Source organism: Gymnogyps californianus, chromosome 3 (genome assembly GCF_018139145.2).
Source record: "Gymnogyps californianus isolate 813 chromosome 3, ASM1813914v2, whole genome shotgun sequence".
Lineage (NCBI taxonomy): Eukaryota > Metazoa > Chordata > Aves > Accipitriformes > Cathartidae > Gymnogyps > Gymnogyps californianus.
Window position 1 is genome coordinate 60,822,203 of NC_059473.1, and position 26,899 is coordinate 60,849,101.

At 40.5% G+C, this 26,899-nt stretch overlaps 1 protein-coding gene across 3 annotated transcripts in view; it reads right to left on the reverse strand.

The window, feature by feature from the left end:
• Nucleotides 1-26,899, reverse strand: part of AIG1 (androgen induced 1) — a 125,468-nt gene that overhangs the window by 89,318 nt on the left and 9,251 nt on the right. The window lies entirely within an intron of this gene.

Genomic DNA, 26,899 nt, shown 5'->3' on the forward strand with positions numbered 1-26,899 from the left:
ATATGATACCATCTACTATTCACTCAAGAGTGTGAATGCCAAAGAAGGAAAAAGATTTAAGACAGGACTGGAAAAAAAAGTATACCTAACAGTAATGAGATCAATCTGGGTGTTAAAAAGTTTAGGCTGTGTACCAGGAAATATTTCCCAACAGTGAGCTCTGTCAGACCATGAAATAGTTTCTCAGAGGAAGTGGTGGAAGCCTCATGGCTTGAGTCACTCAAACCGATATTGGACAAAACACTCAATAATGTACTGCAGGGAACAGTACTACACTGGCAAGGCTTGAACAAGTGACTAATGGATTGTTTGCAGCTCTAACTACGATTCCCTGAAATGGTCTCTCTCCAAAGAAACGACTCAAACAATCACACACCCACTTTCCAAGGGAATTGAGATTGTACATTCGCTAATCAATCACAAACCGAACAGCTTCTCTCCTCATTACCCTGTTATGAACACACTGCTTCAAGGGAAAATATAATGGTATCATTGGGAATAACTGAAAACTCCTAAAGGGAAAGAAAAGTACCCAAAGATTTCAGAGAGTAGGTATGAAGTAAACTATTCTACAAAAACATTAACAAATAAAAATCCATATAGGAAAGAGAAAATTACATACTTACTGAGAACATTCAGAGCCAATGAAAAAATAGTATCGTGTTCAGGGAGGAACAGTTCCAGTTTATTCATACAAATAATGTACGTACATTCACTCTAATACTTCCTTTCCTTTCTAGAATGTGCAAGAAAACTCTTCTGACACCTATCAACATTTAGGATTAGACTGAGGACCTCCAGAGCTGCATGAGTCTCAGCAGCATAAACTGAACAGCCAGAGTCAGTAACAATTTACGTCCTTGGTGGGTCTGGCATAGGAAAAGCGTAGCATGCAGCTACTGGTGGTTTATGGTATGAACTGAATTTTTAAAGTCCACAGTCCTTGGTGTGAATGCTGCCTAACAGATGTGAAAAGTTCAAAGCAAGGGAGTAGAAACTCCCTCTAAACAATATTCTCCGAAGTGCCCTCATGTTACCTCAGATTTAAGATCACATTTGCAAAACAAGGACCTTCTTTTGAAAATCTGCAGGTGGTGAATCTATACATGAAACATTCCCAAGATGTTAAACAAACAGTTGACTTTTTTTTTTCCTTGGACATGTACGCAATAAGAGCACTTCAGAAGAAATATCTTCCAATTTTGCCTCTAACTAGAGTTTGAAGTGATTTAGAAAATGACAAATACAAATTTGACAGAAAACAGACATACCTTCCTTATACCATGTAACAGTGATAGAGGCAGAAACTTGTAAGCAGAGTACGCAGAAACAAGAAAATCATTAAAACAGGTAGAAAATACTAACTTACTGCTAACCCTGTTTTCTCCATTGAAGCCTAGAGGGGCCACTGCTACTATAGTTGATACTACAGTACTCTTAAGCTGTGGTAACGTAATGACAAGTAATGGAAATGGCCATCTACAGGTATTTTAGTAATACAAAACTCTGAGCAGAGAAAATACTTGTTAAGTTGCTGCAGGAGAAAACAGCTATGAACAGAAGATGAAACCAAGCAGCCCAGAAACCTTCTCAAACAGTGAGATCTATTCAGATTACGTATCAGAAAAGATTGTTCCTTATGAACGATTAGAATAAAGTAAACTAATTGTACATGTTTGTCTCCTACAAGAAAATAAAGACTTGCTTCAGTAGGACAGTTGTTCCACAAGGTGCTCACTGCAAGATAGCATCTAATGACCTCCCCGTACGCCCCCTAATTTGACTTCTTAAGAGTCAGACAGAAGATTTATTTCCTTGTAAACCTTTCTTCACGGCATGGAGACTCCCTTCTCCCCCGTGCCATGGGGCTCCACAGTGCAGACAAAATCTCTGCACAACTGAGGTCAATGGAAATTCTGTCACTACTCTTACCAAGGCAGAAAACTCCCATTAAATTCACTGAATCTAGGATTTAATTGCTTGTGGACTCATCCTCTTTCAAGCTCACTCTCATAATCAGAAGCGTTCCTTAAAGCTCAGGGCAGAACAACTGGAAAAGTGTGTGCAAGCACTATTATTATTCATGGGTATTTTTTCCTCTATCTGCCTTTGAAATGGAGAATTCACTGTCCTCAAGTTATCATTTTCACGATTAACAGCACTTACAAACTATTTCATGTACCCCTCTATGAAATAAGGGATCTGAGTAGGCTGGCAAATAGACAGCACTGCCAGAATAAAACATGGGAGTAACACTCACGAAATCAGCAAGAAATAACAAAAGAGCATGGAAAATTAAGTAACTTTTACACATTCCAAAATGCCATGTTTGCGCATGGTCGTGTGTGTGTGTATGCATGCACACATGTATTAGGTACCTGTACCTCACTGACCAGGTAAGCTTCCACTGTTTAAAGGTAAGACTGCATTTAAGAAAGAGACTTAAGAGTCTGCAAATATAACCCGTATTATAGGAAGACTAATTCACACTAGGGTGTCAGGGAGGCCTGGCTGATCCCTGGGGGCTGGGAGTGGCGGGGGGCAGCCAGGGCCCATCCCACCCCCAGCAGGGAGCAGGGCAGCCAGGGGCACCGGGGCAGCCCCAGCCCCAGGCATCGGGCACCTCCCTGGGGGCAGGCCACCAGCCCACAGGTGGGGGGCAGACATAACCTGACTCATCAAAGCAACACTCACGCTTAAGACAACCTGTGGCTTTCCACAGGAAGATGAAAGCTTAGCTCTACCAGCATGCAAAATCAAATTGCTGGAAGTTGTCATTTCTCATGTATTTCAGATTTTGCAATCTGCCATGTACAGAATGTGGTCTGATTTTCCTTTTCAGACAACAGGGAATATGATTATAACCTCAGAGTATCTGTTACTACTCCTTGTCACCTTGTGTCACTTCAGGCTTTCATTTCTTCAGCCTCTAGACGTTATTACTTGACGTACAAATGTACTATGCTTCAGCAATTAAGATGACTGTATTTTAAGAAACTCTGAAGTAATTTAAGTCAGATTTTTATCTCTCTGCCCACTGTAAACACGACTGATTGGACTCTGTTTTGGGACCATGCTTGGTTTGGGTTGTAGCGTATCAGGCTGTACGCAGGCATATGTGGACAGCCTGCATCCTGTAACAACAGCTCAGTTATCTATAGTTGCAATATACAGAGCAAGTCCAGGTTAAGTCAAGTGTAACAAGGTATCTTTCATAGAAAATGCACTGTGTTTACAGAACGAAGCCATGGGCTGTAGCTGTTTATTAAATCTGTTACTGCTCTTGACTGCACGAAGCTACCGATTCTTCTCGTCCATCGCCATTCCAGCGTTACTCACAGGCACATTGCTTTTATTCTTGTCGCTTCTCCTCCCCTCGCTGTATCTTTGTTAGTTATAATAGCAAGCAGAAGCTGGACAACACATAAGCAAGTGCTAAATCTTTGTATCAGAGAAGCTACTGACTTCATATAAGGAAAGGCAATTCTTTGTGTCTACAGACAAATGAAAGAGAGACATAAAGAAATAAAAGCAAGAAGCAACAGCATTTTAAGTACTAAAATACAAGCCAGTGTAATATGTCTAATCACTAAATCTACAGTTAATTAAAGCTGAAGTGCAAACACTGTGAAAAAGTACTGTGTGCTACTCAGAATTATTACTTCTGTGCAAGGAATGGGGAAGAAGACTTGTATTTTAAAGGCCAGAAGTAAAAGAGCAGCATCGCCCCAGGAGATTCATTGACTGACGTTAAGTTGGGCATGCAGTCAGATCTCATATCGCATCTTCTTCCACATGGACTGCAGTGCCATGGCCGTTTTAGTTTGTTTGTTGAAGCACGTTTCAACAACATCATAGGCCGTTTCAACACAAAAAAGGAACACAGCCCCTGCCCATCAAAAGCCAGTAGCCTGAGAAACCAAATACACAACATACAGGAGAAAAGTAAGGGACAAGGGAACAAAAACAGAATAAGCCAAAGGAATACTTAATGCAAATGCCATCTATTTTACTTTGAGTTGTTTGTTGGTTAGGAATCTTGAAATATGTATTTCTCCTACTCCTCCCTTCCCTTTCACTTACACAAATTAGAACTTAAACTCCACTAGTAAAACATGACACTTATTTCTATCAGAAGAGCCATTAGAAATTTGGTTAAGTGCATAGAAGGACAGCCTTATAAATATCTAGCACTGCCCTCATCCAAAACAATGACTCATGTCTCCCTTTACAGCCTTCAGTGGGGGGAAGGCTCCTCTAACCAGGATGTCGCACATGAAGACTAGTCTTTACTGGGAAATTTAACTTCATTTTCATGATTTAGTCCTATGACATGAATCAGCTTATAAAACATGCCTAATCCCTTACCATATGATGTAAGTTCAGGGACTCCTTCAAATATCGTCCTCTACTTCCTACATAACCTCCTGTAGTCTTGCCCTTTGAAGCCCACCAGCGTTGTCCAAATGTAACCAAGGATGGGGTTTTAAACCAATGAGATTTTATAGATACACAAAAGAATAAAGTCTACTATGGAATTATTATGCATGGAAAAGAAACCCATTTGACTCTTGGGTCTAGTTTTTATAGGTACTATATTGTTTAAGTCCAAGTGCTTAAGCACCTACTACGGAGCTGTGGAAAGGGGACAAAGCTGTGTAAACTAATAAGACCTTGTGTTTCTGAGAGGAGAGATGCATTTTAAAATTCTGCCTGTTGGAACACAAGACGTGTTTTTATCTGGACAGACAGAAAAGCAATTTTTTGTGCAAACTAAGCAACTTAAGTAAGAAATCAGAAAACCAAAACAGATGTGGGCCCCTAATATGGAATTTTTATAGCACTGCCTTTCAGCATCTATTACAATTCGCAATTTTCAGCACATGAAATAAAAAAAAATCTGATAAATAATATAACCATACTGCTTGCACCTCTTCCTTTCTCTCTCCATCTTCCCTCCACTTAACCCAGGAAAAACCCTTACTGTGTTACACTTACTGGAGAAGTTAAGTCTCAGACTGTTCTGTCTTAACATGATTCTTGACTGTCTCGTAATGGTTTTCAAAAATACACAGCACAGTTCTTGGAGAGGTAATGATGTGGTTGTGCTAACGTAGTTTTAAAAGCAGTTTTCTTAATATTTTTAGTACTTCTATAAGGACAAATATATTATTCCTTACTACAACAAGCTAAGCTGAAATTTGGTAAACTATCAAAAATATTTGGAAATGCTTTAATTTTTAAAGGCAAAAAAAGCATATTTAGCTATTCTTTTTACATGGGTAAAATACCCCCAACAAAAAAACTGCTGTAGTGGACAACAACTGAGAAATTCATTTTTAAGTGCTACTATATCTCAGCTGTGTTGCATAGATGACATTTCCAACATGATCTCAGCATGACAGAGTGTATGCCATCTGGCTCAGAAGCACTACCAGCGTGGACTCCACTACCATGTATCAGATGAGGACATGGAATGGACAAATACAGAATATACTAACGCAATATGAACAAAAATTTGACCAGATGCTGAGAAAGTGTTAAATTTTCTCAAATCTTTCGCATTCTTCTGTGCCATTCCTCTCCAACACCATGTCAATCCAGTCTTCCTTCTTCCTCTAAAAACTACAGGTATTCTCTGGATACTTTTGAGTTATAGATGTCTGGATATCTTACTTTGATCTTAGCTAATACACTCAAAAAAGCATTAAGCTCATTGTTGCAGTAATTAAGAAATTATTATTCTATTTTTATCTTTATCTTTTTGATTTTAAATTGTTTTGACTAAACTCATTTTCTAATAATCCCTATCTTCTTCCTTACTTTCTTGCATTGTCTATAGAAAAGCTGCCATTACTACTTATTGTATCCTGCTTATAAGACAGTGTAATTTCATTAAACATATAATCCATTCAGCAAACATGTATAATACAGTTTATTCAGAATAGATTATGATTTTATTAGGTTATATCTTTTATGTTTTTCTTTGCTAAAGCTTAATCTTATTAGGATTATACACTGCACAGAAGGTTGTGTCATTATTTTGGCTTAAATGCTAATTTTACACATTTCAGCATGATTGGTACACTCTCTGCAGCAGTGGCCTTGCAGTCAACCAGACAGGAATGGCAGCTCTCTAGACAATGTTTGGGATAGCTAGCTAAGAAGCTAAGATTTGTTCTGCAGCTGTCTGTGCTAAACTAAGATTTAGGATAGGGTTTCCGATGGCTGGAAAGTCCCTAGCACTTTGTAAGTTAATTACCCCAAAAAGAAATTACATTTTATTAAGTACAGAACTTACTTTCTCAAAGAAATGGCTTTCTTAAAACTTCAGAAACTTCTGCATTGCACCAACATTTTCATGTTTAGAAATACAGTTTAAAAAAAACCACTAGAGGGAAGCAATTTTGACACAATCAAATTTGAAAACAAAACTACATAGAAGTTTTTCAAAGTTAGAGTTACTGGTTTTACTTTTTTATTTCTTCCCTTTTTAATGAATAAGGTAACAGCTGCCTTCTAAATTGCTGAATTTAGAAAAGGCCATGACTGATGTATCTCAGCCATATGGTGACAGAGCTGGAAATGCAAATGAGAAAAGCACTACAATCTTCTGAGACACAGCAGCCTCAGTGCTGCCCTGCCATGGCTGTACGAAATAGAAGGTTTTAATCCATCTGTTTCCTGAGCACTGTGAAAGCAGCAATGACTGACTCCTTACATCAGTCCAGCAATGCAGGCTATTAAGTGACAGTGTCTCAGCTGGGCAATTCTCCCTCTCTCCAGGGAAGGTAAGGGAAGGAAACATTGAGAGCTTTATCCCACCTCTTCATCCATCCAACCTACCAACACCACACAAACCAAGTCAGTTGCAAACCCACATTGTGAAAAATAGCTCAAGTCTCCAATCAGGGTCATCTTCAGCTTTTGCTTAAAGCAACTTTTCTTCCTTGGCTCACTGCTGCAGCAGCTGAAGGATAATTTATGAGAGACAGGTAAAGTATATTCATAAATAAAGTTATTACTAAGATAAGGATGTTCTGTAATTAGACCACAGCAAAGGATGCTGCTATTCAAGCTCCACTTGAAAAAAAAAGAGAGGACATAATTTTGTACATTAATTATAAAGCATGTGGTTCAATGAAAGGTGATCTAACATGTTGTACTGTCCTCATAAACAAGACTATTCTTTACACAACATTTCAAGCAAGGCACTGTGTGTTGTAAAGAGTTGTATTTCAGGAGAAAAAAAAAGTTCTCATTATCTTACATCTCTAAAGAAAACATGGGAAAAACCCTGATATAAGCTAACTGCATTTAAATTAAATAACACAAGGGGGGTTGAGCGTTCACTAGGTGTGTGGCATTTCAAGCCCAGATGATAACACTTCCCTGCCTTCATTGTCTTTCTCATGAATAAATCTCAAAGGAAATTAAGGATTTGTTTCCTGATTGAAAGCAAGGCAGGGAGAAGTAAGCTGGCCAAGGTCATGCAGCAAGGCAGCAGGGGACCCAGGGGATGAACTCAGGTGCCCTGATCCCTTGGCAGTTCTCTAAGCATTAGATCAGGCTGTTTTCCATGCATCTGCACTCACTCTTACCGTGATAGCCATTTCCACTGCTTCCTAGGGAAACACTCCTGGCCTTCTCAGAGAAACAGCATGGACCTTTTCATTCCCTCCAAATGCAGCCATACTACTGTTAGCATAAATCCAAATACTTTTCCTCTTATGCAGCTCATAATGATCACAGTTTTCAAAGACCTTGTTTGCTTTACTGTGTCTTTCAAAGTTTTCTAATGGTTAGATACTGTAATTCTGACCAGCTGATCTATTTGTGCCCACCAACTACAGTAACCAAGGTCTCAAATATAATAGCTTTGGAGAGCTTGTCCATTATACCACTCCCACCTTCACTGTTCTTACACCTTAGTTCATAATGGCAAATACTGATTTTGAGCAACACTAGCACTGAATAAATCTTTTTAATTTTTCCATCACTTCTTCTGCTCTGTATGAGTAAGTTCGATGAGCTGCAATTTCAGTGTGGTGCAGACTTGGCTTCCCAGCATCCCCGCAGGACAGGGCACTGGGTGGAAGAAGCACAATCATCCCATCTGCTACCTGGAGACTGTCTTTGGAGAGAGTAGCCTGAAAAAGAAACAGCATGGAGTCCTATCTTGCCTTACGTGCTCATGAAGGCAGACACAGCTCAAACCTCTTTCACTCTTTCTTACTCTAACCAACATTTAACCATTTCTTGAGTTTCCAAACTAATCTTTCAGACATTGCTGTTTACTGTATTTCTGTTTTGCTCACTACTTTTCATTGCACTTGCAAAAGGAAGAAAGAGATTAACTGTAAGGAAGTTTAAATTTACATCCCCCTACATATTATGGGAAGCCACTTTACGACAACTACTTGGCATTGCACCAGCTTTCAAACCCATCAGATTTAGATGCTCTCCATCAGGCCATTGCACACTGACTGACAAACAGTAAATATACTTTTTTAATCAGTAAACACCACAAGTTCAATACTAAGCTGTCCTTTCTTCTCAAGAGACAGGAGGCTCAAACATCTGTTGCAGCAGTTAAGAAAGTAGCAGATGACTCCAGAAAAGATACCTTTGCTAAAGCATGGTACTGGTGACCAGTACTACTGACAGTGAGCATGGTGCTTTGGATTCTCCATGGCAGGAAAAGCACTTTGCAAGCTGTAGCTTGCTGATGTGGCAGTCCAACACAAAAAAAAAAAAAAGCATCTGTGCCTATCAAGGGACATAGCCTACTGGTCAGCTGGGCAGACCACATCAGGAAATGCCCAAGTATCAACTGTCCTCTGCTAAACCTCTAGGTACTCCAACACTAATGCCACCACGCACCAGTTAGGTGCACTCCGAATTAACACTGCAGCTGTAATTGTAAGGCAGCTGGGAACAAGGGCTGTGCCCCTGCACATGCTCAGGGTGCTGAGTCACCCGTAGGAACTCCCTGGGCAGCCCCGGGGAACTCCCCAGCGAGTTTCTGTCGAGATGAGATAACTGACTGATAGCTACAGGAACCCGCCCCGGGCAGTCCTGGCTCCACCAGAGGTCTGAGAGATCGATAGAAGAACTCCCCAGGCAGTCCCAGTCTGCGTTAACAAGATAATCGACTGCATGACGGGGACTGGGGAAGCAGGGAGCTCCCGGCAGCCCTGGGAACAACCCAGGCAGGTCCTGCTTTGCACCCATGAAGTAAATGGTGAACTGATAGACACTCTTTATCTATTTAGATATGTTTATCACTGGATAGGGCAATTTTTTGCACATAGTTGAGATGATTTTGACTAGAAACTCATCATGCATGCACTGGAGTGTTGACGTGGGACCACAGACCAGCTGGATGATAAGAATTCACCAAACCACAGCCTGGGGAGTCTGATCCAAACCAGCTGAAAATACTGTTATAAGGACACTTGCGATGGAGACTCCTATCACCACCTGGACAGAAACTGGCCGTACTGTCACAACAGTGACAACAGTAACACAAGAGTGTTACCTCATGCAGAACATCCAAATAAATCAGTTTCTTTAGCTAATGCTTGAACCAGTGTGTGTGTAACATGGTCCAGAACAGCCTCTTAAGAAAATGAGAGCTACCACCATGTAAGCTGGCCACAATTAAATCACACACAGATTTAAAACATTAGCCCAGAGTATAAGGGCATTGATCCAAGTAAATGTATCTGATGCCGCTGTCAGATTTTATGTAAGGTACCTCTAATTTTGACTTGCAGAATACATACTCTTTTCCCAAAATACTGAGTAAATAAGTACATGCCAGTATTCTGCCCTGTTCCTCACAACACAAAAATGCTGGTTACACAGATAACGTTCATAAACGTTGGTGGATTCTGGGCCATGCCCACTTATTTATAATCTGGCTGTAGTCCATTACAGCACTAGGCACAGACACCACTGCAACAGAACAAGGACGTGTCCTGTCCAGGCCATCTGAAACCATCCAACATAAAAATTCACACCAGAGTCCTGGAGCAGAGCTGCTGACCAGCTCTGTTGGCATGCCTGTCCTGAGACATTTGGTTCTGACTAACAGCGAGACCAGGTCGCATTCAACCTCTAGCTTTGGATCAGCCAGGAATCCTGGCTCAGAGACGTGTTACAAATTTCACACAACCCAGCCTGAGCAGGGGTCTGGACCCCTCCACCTCCCTGTCACGAGAGCAAGGCCAAGTACTCGACGGAGAGCTGAGATGAGTCCAACCTGGATGCTGCCTGAGGACCACCACATGGGGCTGTTCGGTGTACATTCAGGAAAGCTTGGTTTGGATTAGGCCTGTATCCACCAGGAGGTTTCAGGTGTGACACTGCACAGGGTTTTTAGACACCTGGCTCCCAAAGTGGAAATCACAGCTCTCACACAACACTCAATTTCCAAGGAGCAGACCAGGAAGTGGGGTGATATTTAAGCAAAAAATAACTGGGTATAGTAAGGAAAGGAGTATGTCTGGAATCCCACCCCTCTCCTGCAAGGCACATACATGTAGCACTAAAGTCACTTCAGTCAGTTCCTTGTGTGAGACTGGTGCTCACAGCTTGAAGCCCAAAGAGGGGCTAGGCGTTTAAGGAGTCAGCCCTTACCTCTCGGGACTGCTTACTGTAACACATGGTGGAAGGAAACAACAAATTCTTGGTATCAACTTCTATGCAACATCAAAGTAACTATATTACTTGCTGAGGGATGCACCTTCTACACCCATTTCAACCCAAAATGAGCTTAAAGAGTAACTCCTGTCTTCAAGAAGACATATATGACTGACAATGCCAAACGGTAGGATGTCCACCCTTCCTGTTAAGTTGTGCTAGTGTAGGAGAGAGCCTCCAGATGTCTTTGGAGGCTTATATTGAGAGTCCAGCCCTTTGCCTAGATTTCACAGGGAAAACTATTTGCTAAAATACTTTATCTGGAGCAAGAAATAGGAACCAGAAACCAGGACTACTTCCTTCTGTCCCATCCTCCTTCTCCACACAACATGCAAACTGGCAGCCACTCTTCCAAGTACAGCTCTTTGTGGATGCTCAGTCTACCATTTTGCTTTTAAAATAATTGTTTTTCTTGGTCAGAAAACCAATATATTTTATAGGCCTCACTGCAGAGCTCAGATATATCACATTTCTTCATGTATTACTGAAACGTCAAGGAAAACACATGCCAGAGGGGTTTTCAAGTTCCACTTGACTCAATCAGTTTACCTTGCTCTTCCCACTCCATTGAAGGGAAGAGGTACGAGTGAGCTCTTGGCATATCCAAAGCTCTGTATTACTCTGCTGTCAAGACCGGACCATTTGACTTCTTCATTTCTATTTATAAACACAGTTAGGTATTACAAGAGCCAGACTATTTAACCATGAAGACTGTCAAAATAGATAATGTATTGTGTCTCACTGAATTACAAACTGGCTGAGTGCCTAGCCTTTTGACTGCACAGGTCCACTCCATGATAGCTCCAGCAATGTCTTCTATCTACTTCAAAAAAAGTTTTGAAAAACAGACAACTGTGAAATGACTATATGGATCATACAAATTGTATTTGTTAATGCTTCTATTGGTTAACTGCACTCAGTTACTAGATCTGATGCCAACTTAGGAAGAGTAATACTCTACCGGAAAATGTAGCTGATGACCTTCATTCTAACGAGATACCGCTCAGCAGTGATCTCTCACGGTATCCACATGGATGCGCGCTCAAAGAAGTAAGGGTGTTAACTTACTCTACTGGAACTAGTTCTCTAATAAATAGTTTTCCTTCTGTGTTTAGGGAGTGCACGTGCATCCACAGTGCGACCAAAATTAGTACATTTCAAAGAACCGACTACTTAGTGTAGTAGCAGTTACAACACAGTGACTGTTTTTATGCGGATCATGAAATTTTATTTGACTCAGTGAAGGCACTGCTTGTATCCGCTTCCAAAATATCCGAGTTAGTTAGAAACCTAATGGCATTTAAGTGGGTTAATATTGGTTAATAAACCCATAAAAAAACTGTAATAAAACCTACAACAAGTATGTCAAATCTAATACGGGTAGGAAAACATTCTCTTTTGAGAGGAGAACACTGAAACAAGACAATAATCCAGAAAATGCACATTGACTCCAAGTTAAAATACCACAGCTTGCCTTTATATGAAATTGTATTAGCTAATCTTTCGGAGGAAAATACAAATTAAATACTGCTTTGATTTATAAAATGCTTGACATCCAATCATTAACCTGCACACATGCACTAAATAAAGTAAAAGCACATTCTGCTTCCCTAGGAAGGGATTTCTTTTAAAGAGGCAGGGTTTATCCAGCTATGCATGTAGTCAAAACATATATTTCATTTAAAAGCAAAATATGATATAGTATCACAATACAGTAGTATTATCATTAATATAAAACTATAACTTCAGGAATTTCATGTCTATAGTTACAACATTTGTATCAATGCCAAGACAAGGTCAGCACATCAATACATAGTCAATTTGAAAAGCAAGCGCAAAAAATCTACAGCAGAAATGGTCATATTTTAACCAAGTGTTTATCAACCTTGTATGCTAAAAGGTACTAAACTGATAAGGGATCAGAGATTATCTACTTCTTTCTTATCCACCTCTTATTTAATGATTCTAAATGTCACACAGAAAGGTGGTTTTACGTGGAACTGTCATAAACCAGCCTATTTAATGGTATCATTGTACATGACTTGGCAGTATAAATTGATTGTATACTGTAATATTTCTATCAAGCCATAGTTTTTTTTAAAACCAACAGAAAATCCTAAAGCAGAGACCAATTGATTGCTGGCTATATTTAATAAAATCTGGCTCAGTCCTCAAAAACAATATGGTGTGCTTCCTTGTTTTTAATTTCTTTGTTCTTCTTAACAGTGATCTTTTTTAAAGCACTAATAAAAGAGATTTTCCTTATAGGTCAACATATTTATTCAGATCAAAGAGTGGAGCAAGATTCACAACTGAGATGTTCCCTATCAGTGCCCATTTCATAAGAAGGCAGAATAGTACATCTGTTAACTTCACTGTTGCATAATAGCACAGGAGGAGCAACCAGGAGCAAAGCAGACAAATACACAGCAATTTACTGCTTTGTAACTCAAACCAGTGCTTTAAATTCAGCTTGAAAAAAATACAGGAAACACTACTGTAGCTGGACAAAACAAAACCAAAAATAATTTCTCTGTGGCAAGACATACTTAGTAGGCAGACTGCTACATTCTGCACAACTTCCCATTTTTGGATGAAGCCCCTGCTGAAGAAAACTGCAGAGAAATAAGGCCTCAGGCATTGCTGCCATGTGAGCATCACAAAAACGTCACACTGAAAGCAACCGCCTAGTCAACCACAGGCAGAAAAAAGGACTCTGTAGTATTCTGGAATGTAACCAGACTTGTAAGGGCCAAAACCAAGTAACAGGATGGCAAAAACTTCTCCTAAAGATATAAAAGCATGGGTTTTTGCTATACTCCTTATTTTTTATTATACTAGAAAATGGTGAATAAAATGGTGCATTTATTTTATTTCTGATAGATAATTATCATGACTGGTGACAGGCTGGAATATGCTAAAATTTCTCCAAAGACAATTTCGAACTGTTTTAACTAAATAAATGAACTTACTTTAAATGTGTTGCACATGTAAAGAAAAGTTTAAAACAACACATTATGTATTTAAATCTGACATACTGAACAAATGAAATGTTTTCTGTAGTAAGTAAAACCAGATTTAGTGTTTCTTTTCACCATGCCCTACAAGATTTTAGAGGTAGTAGGTATTATCCTCCCACACTTCATTGTTATTTGCAGGTGAGGAGGAGGAAAACCAGCTTTCCTACTTTTTAACTCCCAGTTGGTTTCTCAGTGAATTGATTTCTCTTCATTCTGTGTGAATGAAATAGTTATTGAACTAAACTAATGCATAACAGGAAGAAATACTTTCTCTGCATCTGCAGAGAAGACTATTGTTGTCAAAAAAACAATTAATACTGGAGCAAACTCTAACTCCGGTGCTTAACCATTACCTTCAGTAGTTCTGTGGTGTGGCTCCTCTTAAAAACTTCCATAACACATGCTCCAGCTAGATGTAACAACAAAAACTACTGAAAAACCTGGATGTGTAGTCCATGCTGATAAAAGAATCCAAAAATATGCTGTATCAGGATACATGACGGCTTATGAGTGTGTTACATTATCACACATCCAGCAAACAGGATTATCATCAGTGAGATCCTTAGCAGACAACGTGATTGAGCAGTTCTACAATACAACAGAGAGAGATGGACGTGTAACTGTAGAAGAGTATTAACATGCCGAAGTGTGGAGGTTTTCAACCTATTAGTCAGGACTCAGGTGGACAAAGTCCTAGGAAACCCGAGTCAGTGTTGAGCATGATCTGAGCAAGGGGCTGGACTACATGACCTCCTGGCTTACCCTCCAACCTGAGTGATCCTATGATTACATCAAGTCTGGGGCTTCACGCAAGGGAAAGTGTTTAGTCTTGTCAAGGACTGTGAAATCTCTTCCTTGTTTGCAAAACACAGGCATCTCTAGAATGACTCCAGCTAATCACAAAATCTTAAAACACTTCTGAAGTGTTTCCACAATTTACTGAAGGACTTTTCCTATGGTCACCATAGGTTTAAGCTTCACATGAGGATACTGGTGCACAGACACTGCAGCAATAGTACTTGGTCTTGTACAAGTGTCTCCCTGCTGGTAAGACTTCAAACGTGTTACTCAGTTTGGGGGGAAAAAAAGGAGTCAGGGGACACAGTTCAACTGAAGATCTGAGCTTAAATTTGTGTAACAGACTATCATGAACTAATACGTACTCGGTAGCATCTGATCGCTATTTTATATGTTCATATAGAAACAACCAAAAAAAAACCCCTATTCAAATTGTGTCATCCATCTAAAACTGGAGATCATTCTGTGATTGCAACATCTTCGAAGACTAGCTAGGCTCAACTCGCCCATTAGAATAAAGACAAGCTATTTGTGCACGTTTAGGCATGTACCCGTTACTGACACTCAGAAAGAGCGAAGACAAGCAGCTGGTTATTTCATTGCCATTTGCTGTCTAAACAGGTCAGGAAGTTCTTATGTACACACGTACATACCAGTACTGCCTTTTAAAGCTGCTGTTTAATTTTTCAAATGTAATCACAGATTGATCTCTCACCTCTCTAGTGACTGTTCAAAACCTGTTTCTATCTCCATGAAACCAAAAGACATTGAAACCAATAGTTTTGTTTTTTACATGTGTCCTGGTTTCAGCTAGGACAGAGTTAATTTTCTTCCTAGTAGCTGGTATAGTGCTGTGTTTTGGATTTAGTAGGAAAATAATGTTAATAACACACTGATGTTTTTAGTTGTAGCTAAGTAGTGTTTATACTAAGTCAAGGATTTTTCAGCTTCTCATGCCCAGCCAGCAAGAAGGCTGGAGGGGCACAAGCAGCTGGGAGGGGACACAGCCAGGACAGCTGACCCAAACTGGCCAAAGAGCTATTCCATACCATATGACATCATGCCCAGTATATAAACTGGGGGAGCTGGCTGGGAGGGGCGGATCGCGGCTCGGGAAGTAACTGGGCATCGGTCAATGAGTGATGAGCAATTGCATTGTGCACCACTTGCTTTGTATAGTTTAATTCTTTTAGTATTACTATTGTCATATTATTATTATCATTATCATTGTTTTTCATTCCTTTCTGTCCTATTAAACTGTCTTTATCTCAGCTCACAAGGTTTTTCTTTTCCTGATTCTCTCCCCCATCCCAGGGGTGGGGGGCGAGTGAGCAAGCGGCTGCGTGGTGCTTAGCTGCCAGCTGGGGTTAAACCACGACAACATGTAATTTTACAGTCCACTGTTTCCCAGCCATATAAAGAATTCTTACTCACATCCTGTGTCCAACTTTCATTTTACATTAAAGTGATGATATGCATGCTTTGGCGAAGTCCTCATCATGGTATTTTTTCCTGGATCTTTCCAAGTCTTGGTGTCAGCAGCAAACTAACACCAATTCAGCTTTTAACCAAGATGCACAATGTTGATAAAAAATTGTCACTTAAGTACCTGTAAGGCAAGTTGCATGTGAAATGCAGCACTAATGTATTTTCTTGAAAAGGCTTATTAAAATTTTGCAGGTAGTCCTTCCAACAGCTAATGGTATATTATTAAAGGGCTTATCAACTCGGGGTGTGTTTTAAGGACTTGAATTTCCAAAGGTTGTCGTTGGCATCTGTGTGCAGTGTAGACAAGACACTAACAAAACTAGGATGATAATGTTTTATTTTCACTTTGCGGAATCTTCTGTCAATTAAAATGCAAGAGGCAAAATATGGATGTAGTCACACAGTTATTTTCGCTGTTGCTGGTAAAGGCTGAAATCAAAGCTTCAGTTTGTCTTGGGATATTGGAGTCTTCCAGTTTAACACCTTAGACCTGTACACTTCAAAAACTGGCTAGCCTCAAAAGGAGTCTACCATTCCTCACCATTGCTCCTTAAAACTAGAGAAAGAACCCTGAATCTTAATTCCTGTTTATGGCACCATAATCACATCTGTTGTGGTCTGCAGAGATATATTCAGCTAGAAGAGAGAACAAGAACAAGGAGACTGTGGTAGGAGGGACCGTTGCTACCTCTCCCCTTACAGTAAATCCTGCCCTACACATCCTACACATGCTCCATTTCACAAACAAGATTCAGCCATTCTCATTATATGTCCTGTTATTTTTCCTCCTTTGTTTGGCCCTGTAGTACACTCTGGGTGGGATTGCACAAGTATGCAATGTTCTCTGAGCTTTCTACTCCACTGATACTGGCAGCTGCCTAACTTTAACTGCAGCAAAGTTTTTTAAAAATCTCACTTTCTCTAATCATATGTGGCATGAAATGAATATGCAAAGCCTATATGAAGGACGTTCAGGTAAGTCACACTGAAGGTCCATAACCGAGTCTTATATGCACTGTCAGGTGAAATTAGGCTGCCATTTTGGTTTTTTTTTTTAAGTTTTCCTTGATGTTCAGAACATTTGATAAAATATGTGGATGGTAGCTTCATATCCTACATATTAAAATAAGAAATATTCACTAGTGCAGTTAAACAATATTGTGTTACTGGTTTATTTGAAGAAACTGTGAAGAAAAATTACAGCAAAGTCTCTACAACCTTTTAACATTTACGGCTAGGACTTCAAAAGAAACTGAAAAGGAAAGCTACTAGAATTCATAGCACAAGTTACAAAGCACTGGAAAATCATATTTCATTATACCTCATGACATCACCCAGTGAAGCGACAATAGTTAATTTTATTGTCACATTTTGTAGATAAACTGAAGCCCACAGAGTTTACTAACTCTCCTGTGATGACATGTTAAAGCTCAGGACATTCTGGAACAAGAAGACAGTCAAAACTCTTGACTGAACGAGACTCACTAAATAATCCTTTTGCCCTTGATAGAAGACAGTTGGCAGAAATTCTTCAAGATTTGAATACCTCCTTCCCTTATAGATATCTTTGAAAGGTCATACTTAAATATAGATGTACACACTTATAAACACCACTTGCGTCTTCCTCTTGCTGATAAAGCTATGCCCATATGATGTCTACCATGGAAAAAAAAGATTTTCAGTTATGGACCCTGGCAACAAGTGGAAAAGTTGCACTATAAATTTAAGAGTCTTCTCCGTGCTTCAGTCTGTCTATTTACCAGATTAAACATGTATTTCTAATTGGCATCTGCCTCATGGAAGAACGCCTTCATCCAGCCTTGGTCTAATTTTCTATGCCTTGAACCTTCAATCTTATCTACGTCTACATACAAAGTGAAGATAAGATGCTAGCAATATCAAATGATAATGATGTGCATTCATATTACTAAGATGTAAATGGCAACACAGGGTGCAAGCTAGACGCCTTAAAACTGGATGAAGAATGCACAGAAGCTCATGCACTAACGAAGCTAAATCCTCATCTGGAAGAGCGTAGAACAACAATAAAACTAGCATAATTTTCAAAGGAAAATTGTCAGAAGCAAATTTGGACTATGATTAATCAAGAATATAAACACCTAAAATTCTTTTGCTGCCATGATTGTTTACTACTAATTAAGCAGATAATTTTTTCACACTCCATTTGCAGCAACATCTTCTGTTTGAAGTGTTGTAAAGATGTTGTGTTTGTCCAACACAGAAACAAACACTTGTAAATTTCCCTTTTTGATGGTTCTACACTTTGATCAATTCAGTTCCTTTTATGACTTCAGGAAAACTGGCTTTTAGAGATTTATTCAATTTCCTGAGAATTGGCCATATGAAACATTTGATGACCACTAACTTTGGCTCTTTACATTGTTGTTCTGTGTCACAGTTGAGGTGAGATAAAAATAAAGCTGTGGAAAAGTCAGATTAAGGATGAGTATCAATATTGCTTCCTTTTGTTGCTGTGGTTCTTTATAAAATACTTGGACACACTTGGTGAACGGAAAAGGTCCGAAGCATGGTTTGTTCACAGACCCACTAGAAAATGAAGAGGGAAGGAAGGATGTTTATAATGGAAGTAGGTCTGATTGCTGTAAGCTTAAAGCTCAAATCAGATAAATCACTTCAGATGTAGATTTTCAAATGATAAAAATTTGGAAATCATTGTTATATGATTACAGATTAAAATGGCAGCTACTCTCAAAATTAGGTGTATCTGGAAGCTATCTACTACATTTAACTGGCGTTCAGCGGAAGGAGATACACCACCTTATCTGAGTATAAAGAGCAAAGGTAGTCTTCCAGTGCTGGGTCTGGTGCAGGACAAACCAAGCAGTAGTGCAGAGTAAAACAGCTGACACCAAAACTGACTGACTCTAGAAGTTTGTATTAGGGTTCACTCATGCCTTTTTGATATTCTTCTAATAGATGACTTTACATCTTCAGACTTTCTTTTTAGACCAGTTTTCCTTAATTAAGTCAAAGACCTTTTTAGGCCACATAGCTGAAAGAAATACTAGGGAATTATTCAGAAAAGATTAATTTCATGCTCTGGGATGGGAATGTGAAAAATGCACTCATAATAAAACATGCTTGGAAAATATTCTTGTGAGAAAAAGAATAAGCCATAAACCCTTATTCTCCCTACAGAAAAGTGTTAATGAGATGACTGAAAACCGTAAACATAAAACACAAATCTAAAAAAATATAAAACCCCAAAGAGTTTGTGAATTAACTTGACACATGTTCCACTTAACCATATGAATACAATACTTTTTGTTGTATATCCCATGTCCTCCTTTCTTTTCTATATAAGTATCTATACACATACTCTCTCTTAGGTATCCCCAAAACCTTTGGGCTAGGGTTGGCATTAGCTTTTTTCCTGAAAGAAGGTGATGCACTCCACAGCTATGAACGCTGGACCTCCTCACAGGCTGCTCTGGCTCGGCGACCACGTGCTGGCTTTACAAGCAGGGATAGGAAGGCACGCAGCCCGACCCCGCTCTCCTGCGCGAAGGCAGGTGCCCAGGAACCAAGCGGCAGGCTGCCTGTAGGCAGGGCTTGGCTGTGAGGCCTCACCGATCTGCCCACGACTGGCCCCGTCTCCCCAGGGAGGGAGAGGGTGAGCTGCACACAACCGCCCCTCGGGCCGAGTTGCGCCTGCGGGCCACCCCTCGAGCACCGCCGCCAACCAGCAGCAACACCAGCAACGAAACAGGGCCCCAACACACAAATGCCAATGGTACGGAGGCTGAAGCGTTTACATAACCACAGACTACAAAACAGGCTAATAAATAAGGGCACACACAAAATTCAGGATCGGGAAGGCTGCCAGAACAATGTGTTCCTCTCCAAAGCGTACACACAGCCGCCTCAGCCCAGCTTTACGGAACGACCCTTCAGGCAGAAGGGCCCAGCTCAGGAAAACAGGGCCTTGATCCACAAGCATCTGGGACTGGCGAAATACTGACGATACTTCTTTGCAATCTCCTTCACTGCAACTCACTGATCCTTTATGACTTTTCAAACAAATGATGAATATTGGAGAAAAAACTGTCCAGCACAGTGAAGCAATACTCCACGGACACGGAACGCATTCCTCATTTCTCTCCCCATTCAACTCCGCAGCTACATGAAGACAGTAGCACAGTAAACAAGCCTACTCCTCCTCAACACACTTCAAGTCATTCTTCCCACACACAGCTGCCACTATCATGCATATTTCAAAGCCTCCATCTGGGCTTGACAACTGTACCTTCCTTTCTTCCAGCCAACAGAAATACATGTCCTACTCAAACAGGCATGGACGATATCTCGCTGTTTATTTCAGAAAAGAAGCTGTTCCACAAGTAGGTCACGTGGCTGGAAGCCCCCATGCTAACCTACATGTTCACCGTGTAGGTTAGAGCTACCCTACATTCATTTTTCCCTCTTTCCAGCTAGAAATTGTCTCCAGGCAGCATGTGAGGATTCATGGTACTCGTGCAGGCTGCTGAATGCCTGGTTCTTCTGGATAAACACCTACTGCTCACACAGGGATTAACTTCACAGTATACACCCAGCAGGTTCAACATTTCCCAGAGATTCTTCATTTATGCCGCATGTGCTACACAGTGCAGGTACACCTCCTTCTGTCCAGAAATATGGCAATAATCCCCACGGCTGTTGCCGACTGAGGACACCCTGAACTCAGCATACACAGGGGCGAGATCTCCGGTCTGGAGCCTCCTCTTTTTCTCCTGAAGGTCAACTCTCCCTGCTGCAGCTATCCCTCTTGATGCTCTGCTGCAGCAACTACCCACTCTGCACCCACGGCAGCAGCCTACGTTCTACCATTCAAATAGCTGTGTCTCTTCCTTTCTCCCTCATCAGCAGCCTGGACTCAGCTCACCTTTCCTGTATCATCAAATGCACCTTCCTACATCCACCATGCAAACAAGCACTCTGCCCCTCCCCATGTCTTGTTCTGCAGCAGCTGGGTAGGCACGGGTTGAGGACAGTGTCTGTTGCAGCACTGGGAAGGTCTGAGGCCAAGATAAGATATGGCTTTTATCTTGGGAGAGCAGAAGAAGGTGGGGCCAAAACAGGAGCCAGTGTGGAGTCAGGTTGTTCCTGCTCCACCAAGGGGTAGCACGTGCCTTCATTCACACCCGATGGCAATGTCCACACACTTTCCATCTCTGCGGATAGCAGTAGCAGCGAGTCACCGGGTGAGATGGGGCAGACTGGAGGTGATGTTTGATTATCTGGACAACGCTGCTTGAATAGCCAGACTCAACTCCAGCCCCACCCCACCCTGCAAAAAAACCCAAAGGCTGAATAGGAGTAATCTATGGGCAGCCTCTGTCCCACAAATCACCTCCTGGACCACCTGAGATTAATGATGTTTTAACATATAGATTACACAACTAAGATAATTCCTTAAGGATTTTAATGACTATATGTCCAGCCAAATTCAGTGTCTTGCATTCTGGGCTTGCATTTGGTTTAAATCATGCCTCTCTGCAGAGAGACGTTGTGAGGCTTAATTAGCTAGTATTTCCTAAGTGCTTTGAGATCTTGTAATAAAAGATGCAATGGCACTACAAAGCAATTTTACTCTTAGTAAGGTACTTGCTACCAGGATTTATTAATTTTGTCCTAAAGAGAATGTGCATATGTCCACCTACATGTGCACTGCTTCTTTCTTGGAAGATAGAGAACGAAGGAGATGGTACAAAAATAAGTATCCATAAGGAGAACGGACAAGATTGGCTGTTTGGAATAGGCACTCTTCAGCTGTTTATACTATTCACCTATGCTTTCTTTTGGGAAGACCACCAAGGAGGAAAACTGCAAAGCAAACTCCACTGGGAAGATACTTTCTGCCCAGAGTACTCATTCATTTTAGGTCATATGGAAAGAGATGTGACCTAGATCTTCTGCCACTCTGCAGCCACTACCTGTCTTCCTACTTTAACAGCATTTCCAACAAACTGAGATATGGCCTTAATTTTCCTTAAGCTGATCATACAGGTTTTAAAATTTTTCTTTGATATTTGTCATAGTGCTTTGGAGGTCACCCAGGCATTTTATGCAGACTGCTGGTACACTTAATCATTTCAGTGGCTTCCTGCAATAAATCAGGAGGCATTATATTAATAAAAGATGGGGCTGTTCCAGGTCTGATTCATAATGCTGAACCCCATCTACCTGGCTTAAAAAGAGTCCTTTAAAAAGGTCAGTTTACTCTATGGAATTCTGAATATCAAGGATACGTCTTTTCTCACACAAGATACATACACTCGAGGCCAGCACCCTGACAGGTTTAGAAGACACTGGACTGATGCAGAATGAGGCCTCACGGTTTTCTGCACCACAATCTAGCCAGAGAGACCTTGTCTGAAAATACACCACTGCGATATAGGCACATCATGCAAATAAGCATCTCATAAAACAGGTTTACCTCCATCACTGCACTTCTTTGTCTGGCAAACACTGTTTAGTCACATTCATTGAGCACAAGACCCAATACAGGCAAAATACCAGGTCTAAGAGGGAAAGACTGGCCAAAAGTGGACTTTGCTTGTACCATATTATTATTATTTGGTTACTTCCTCAAAATACTTATTAATCCCCGTAATCAGGATGTATCTAGGTTAAAAAAAAAAAGAAAAAAGAGATTAAACAGTTGTTTTCTGGATTTGACTTGTTATCACATCCCCTCCTGACTTTCGCTTTTATATTTCAAATTCAAGTTTGCTTTCACTATCTCACACAGCACAGGTACAATTCCTGTGAAGTAAGGGTAACATTTATGAGTAAGTCGCAACTTCCAGTATTACGTTGCTCTCGTGACATTGGTCTTGCCCTTGCTAAAGCAAAATAAAACAAGTTTTCAATTAATACAGCTGACAAAATATTTCTGAATAACAATTTCTCACTGCAATGGCTGATTCCTTTGTAATGCAATTTTGTCCAAGTATCTTAATGAAGACAATCAAATGTTTTGTTTTCACTTGGTCAGTCCAACTGCACTGAGATGATGAATTTGAAATACTTTTTCTAAATCTTTTTTTTCCCCCCACAAGAAATTGCGAGATCGACTTTTTCTTCCCATCTGGAACAAATTCATAATTTCTAAATTTACAGTCACACCAGAAGAGACATTAAAAAAACCCCAAACCTTCAACACTTTAGGGTCTTATCTTGCAAGGTGCTGAAAACTCTTATATTTCTAACTCACATGAAGTGTGGTGTGGATGCTGAGTATCACTCAGAACTGGAAGTCTGACCTCAACTCCTGTGCAAACTAAGCAGAATGACTGTGGATAATACAGAGAGAATACCTTCCCATTAGCTGCCAGAAGTAATGCCAAAATACCTCTGAAGATCAAGACCAGACCTTATGTGACATTTTATCATGAGGTAGTTGTGAGCATTGATTCCAACGACATGCCACACAGATCAAACCCCATGGTAGGGCTGGACTCCCTGCAAAAAGTGGCATCGAGACCAAAGTGCTCCCATCAGAACACTGCACCCAGCTCGCAGCCCACCCCTGTGCTGGGCACAGGAAGACTAACCAGGCAGGCTACAGACCCTAGCTGGGTCATGTGTTGAGCACTTCTTGTTCCAGCCATCACTTGACTATTTGGCTGACATATCTTAAAAGACATTCTTGAATCTAAACCACCTAGTCCAGTCAGAATTTCATTTGTTTTGACTTACATATTAGCCACCTGATTTTACACTTCTGTTTTTGTATGGGCCTACTGGGCATGTGTTCAGCCCTGCTACTGGTTGGACATGGGGCCACAGAGCCATGGCAGGCTCGTCTCTATCAGGCAACCCTTAACAAGAATGAATATGCTTCCATGTAGGTTTGAGTAGAAAGTTGCCACTGTGAAACGCAGATTTCTCTCTTCCCTGACTTCTAAATTGCAACAGGTATGTCTGCATGCACTCCCAAACCACCCACACAAACAAGGAATGAGTACTTATATACGTTCACGTGAAAAAAAAGAAAGCTTCTTCTATTAATCACAGTAATAGCTGATACGCTAAGCAATGTTTAAAAATATTTTTGTTCATCTCACTGAATGCAGATGATTTCAAACCTCACAATGATTATTATGAGATAAGTTTTCTTATTAGGAAATATAAAATACAATTTAAATAATTTCAGCTTCTCATTTAAAATATATGAATTACAAAAAAAGAAAAGATGGAAAATGTCTAAATAAATACTGATTGCTGATTCCATACATTATTTTGATTTTTCAACTTAAACACCAATTTCTATCAAGGATCTGCTTCTGAATTGGAAAATTTATCATAAAAAAGTGAATGGCAGACTACCAAAAATTGACAAGATTTTAACACCATAATAAACATTAGGATCATGATCCATTATGCTTAACACTTACAGGAGTTTTTTCCTGTAACCAGGATGCTTAAAAACTTGTTCAAAAACAGAAAGCAAAGCTAAGAGTCTTATGTAACAACATCATTTCAAAAGTGGTTTCTTTAAGGCTATCACCACACCAAAATCAAGCTTTTTGATGAAAGATGACTGATTCTTCATTGTTTTGGGTCTACAGAGGGTGCTTTAAAAAGACATGAGAAAGACACTGAGTAGGTTTGGTATTTGGGAAGGACACGGTGAGGATGCAGAAGACAATGTAAGACAATGAATGCACTGGGAAGAAAGACAGTATGTGTGAATGGTGGGAAAAGAGTGTAAAGGAGTACTGTGGGGATAAGAAAAGCAGCACTAGACAGGAAAACACAGGCTTCTGGAAGAGGACTGGATGTGCAATTGGAACCGGGATACAGAGCTGAAAGATCAAGGAGACTGTGCTGTGTAAGGAGAGATTAGAAGGAATGGGGAAAGGGATATTGCACAGGCGGGTTCCTATAAGAAAAAAAGGGCAGAAAATATAGTGATAGCTAACAGCAACCTGTAACTGAGGAGCCTGACTGGGTGATAAGGGGCACGAATGGATCAGGGCAAAGTGGGAGCACCTTCATTCACAAAGCCAGCAGTGGATGAATAGAATCATCCCTTGCACACCCTCAAAGACATTCACGTTTTGCATATATGTCGTAGGTTGAATTTTAAAATCAAGAAGTCCAGATCCCACTGGCTGAAATCCCCAAAGTAACAAGAGGTCCCTCCATCCTTTTCTAAAATACATCCTCACAAAATGCATCTCATAATTTTAACTCAGCCTTACAATTAATGGGGAACAAACCAGCTTTGAATTAATTTGGCAATATCATTTTAGTAGCTTCTGCCCCAAACCATGAGAAAAAGAAAATAAAATTTAGCCTGAAATACCGTATGACTTAATAGCACAGAATATAATCTCTGGAAATTCAGAGGTGTTTAGCTTCTGAAATTATACCGGCATTCAGTGAAGGAGATTTGAATACTAATCTTCTATAATCATATGTTAGACTTAGAAACATCATTACCTTCTTAATAAATACAGGAATATCCCTTTCTAGCCATGGCAGGTCATGAGACAACTGACCCGAAAGCTGTCTGCTCTCTCTTGTTAGCTAGAGTTCTTTGACACTCAAAAACTTAACAGCGTCTGGTACCGAAAACCACTGTAATCTTCTGTCCATGGTTCATTAATTGGTCACCTAAACTGACCTCAGTAGTAGCAGGCCACTTTACTCTTAGATGTGTATAGCGTATGGAAAGACTATAGAACAGAGTAGCTTTTATGAACAGTTTGATATTTTCAAATTATGTGCAGCGTAAGTAAATAACTGTTATGTCAAACATGTACAAAAAGATGCATATCCACCTCCAAACACCCCAAATCCCTTTCAGCCTCCTGAACGTCCAGTTTAAAAGTACAGTGCTGTGCAGCAGGTCCACACAGTAGAGGTTTCCTTCATGACACGCATTCTTCAGACTCACTTCCTGGGACCTCCAGGAATGCAGATAATTGTGTCTAATGCACACGCAAATTCACAGTTCTTGGAACACAGCCATAACAAGTAAACTCAGGTCAAGAAAGTTTTCACAGCATGGAGTTTCAATTTGTTTGTAAGCTTAAGTGAACAGCAAACGGGGACCTCTGCATCTGTCAGTGCATATGGCTTCTAACTAAGGACAAAGTTTTGCAAGCACCCTCCGCTGAGCAGAAGCGTGCTAAGCCAAACAAGTCATGTGCAGGGAAGTGGTGCCGTGCCACCAGTGTGTGGGGGTTGTGTGTGGGGAGATTGTGTGGGTGTGTGGGAGGAAGAAATGAGGGAGAGGACAAAGAAGGGGAGGAAGTCTGAGGGAGCTAACACATGCTGTTTTAGCCGAGAAACACCAGCCACTTATCTCCACCCCTTGTTTTCCCTCGCTTCCTCCTCATATGCGGCAGTGAAATATCTGAATACCCGTCTGTCACAACACAAGGCTGATCAGCATGGTGCACTCTCTCACCTACACACCCCAGGTACAAAGTGCTGGCATCTACTGGATCTTCCTTTTCTCTCCCACCTTCTCTACTTGCATCCTTTACAGAGCTGAGCCTGCACAAGCACTGGTCATAAACAACGTGCATCTTCTCTAGGGTCAAGGGTCCTATTGCAGTGCCTCAGGATCACACAGAGATGCTAGCCTGAACATGAGCTGTATGAAATGCTTCCACCATTTCAGCCACAAGCTTGTTAAACATCTCACAGAGAAAACATCCCTTTTGCATTCATGCATTTTATCAATTTATATAGCAGCATTTAAAGTCAGCGGTTTCTTTTTCTTCCTTTTGCATCTGATCAAGTACATTTGGGAACATATGCCACCTGTGCTCTGCATGCTGAACTCCTACTCCGACTGAATTCTAATAATAGTAGCAATAATAATA